The 1,767-nt window shown below is 51.4% G+C and overlaps 1 pseudogene; it reads right to left on the bottom strand.

Annotated features, from left to right (window-relative positions):
- LOC105300747 overlaps positions 1–1,415 on the bottom strand; it is a 9,560-nt pseudogene extending 8,145 nt beyond the window's left edge.
- Positions 1,416–1,767: the final 352 nt, after the last annotated feature.

Here is a 1,767-nt window from a genome sequence, read left to right on the forward strand (position 1 = left end):
AAATTCTTGAAGTCTGATCATCAAACCACAGACTCAGACCTGGGTGGAGTCCTGGCCCTCTCTCTCAGCATGGAGCTCTCCACATGCTCCCTCTTTCCCTCTCCTTCCCTAAGATTCCCTTTATCCCCTCCTGCCCAGGCACGAACTTCTATCCAGATCTGTGAAAGGAGTGAGTGTTGGGGGCTGCTGAGGCCCCAGAGGCTGGGAACAGGGTGAAGCCAGGCCACCTGCTTTGACTGGCAGCTCCTGTCCTCCTGCTGGGCTCCAGGTGAGGGTGTGTTGATGCAAATGGGGACGGAGGCCAGTTCGTAGAATCACTATGTTACCAGCCCCACGCACTCCCCGCCCTTTCCCTTAACGCTGATGATTACATTTATTAGAGGCTCAGCGACAATGGTTGTCGATTCTCCCTGCTGCAGCATTTTAGCCAGGATTCGCAGCTATTGCTAGTTACAAGCCTGAGGATCCCAGGACAGGCTCAAAGTTGGACACTGGAATCTTTTCAGCCAGGTCTCCAGGGTACTAGAGTCACAGAGAGCACATAACCCAGAAACATCTGCCTCAGCTTGCTGGAGGGAAGCAGGGCACAGAAGGACATGGCACCACTCTGGGCTTCCTTCTACAGAGGATGTTTGGCAGATTTTTCCAGCTGCGGCATGGCTGGGACAGGCTCTGCTGGTGATACCACCACTCCCCTTCCTAACCAGAGTGCTTTCTCTTCCCATCTTCCTCCTCAGTCACCAAGCTTCCTCACCTCACACCCCTGCCAGCTGGTGCAGAGGGGTGAACTGAAGAGCATGTGGGTGTCTGCAGAGGTGGGAGTAGCTTCATGGGGGTGGCCATGACACTCCAACTGTTTATCTGGGTTTAGGGATGAGGGTAAGAATGAATGAACATTTGTGAAACCTCTGCTAGGTGTTAGGCATCATATTAGGAGCTTTGCCCATATTATTTCCTTTAATCCTCCAACAACCTTCCCAATGGCACAGTATTAAACCCATTTTACACAGAAAACTGGAACTCAGAGAGAGTGATTTGGTCACTCAGCTAGGAAAGGGCAGAACTGGGATTGGACTCAGCTCTGATGGTCTTTGTAGGTGAGAAAAGCTTCATTACACAGGTCAGTAGTGGCAAAATCTTCTAGATCTTCATGGACGTCAGCCTTGCACAGGTCAACCCTGTTCTGCTGAGCTTTGGAGTCGCCATGCACTTGAGCCCAGGAGAATGAAACGTACCTGGGCCCTGGAGTTGGGCAATGGCTCCAGGCTGCTGGGAAGAGCCCCTGTGGTCCCCACTCTGGGCTTCGGCTCTGGCTCCTGGTGTGCCCTCCAGGTCCCCTCCTCCTTTGGTGTGCTAAGGGTAAGGCTACCATGGTGGCTGAAGCCCTTGTCCATTGCTGTCCAGAGGGCTCTCATGGTCCCAGGGTCCTGCTGCTGACTGGTGCCTGGCACACTCCTGGCTGGGTTTGTGCAAGTCATGGCCATATGCAGCCCTTGCAGCAATAAAGGGAGAGCATGGCCGATAAAAGTCAAGTGAAAATTCAATAAATCAAAAATATTAAACATTACAAAAGTGGATTTCATACACCCACAAACAAATGGATGTATAATGTGAACATTTTTTAGTTCTATTGGCAGTATTAAGTGGATTAGGTGTTAACTGTTAAAAATGATTATGGGCCTTTGTGGTTGACACTGGTGAATTCTGGGCCCTTCTAGGGCCCCTTGATGGTCTGCTTGTGTCAGGGGGCCAGGATGGGCAGTGTCC

This window comes from Pteropus vampyrus, unplaced genomic scaffold (genome assembly GCF_000151845.1).
Source record: "Pteropus vampyrus isolate Shadow unplaced genomic scaffold, Pvam_2.0 Scaffold217, whole genome shotgun sequence".
In the NCBI taxonomy this organism is placed as follows: Eukaryota; Metazoa; Chordata; class Mammalia; order Chiroptera; family Pteropodidae; genus Pteropus; species Pteropus vampyrus.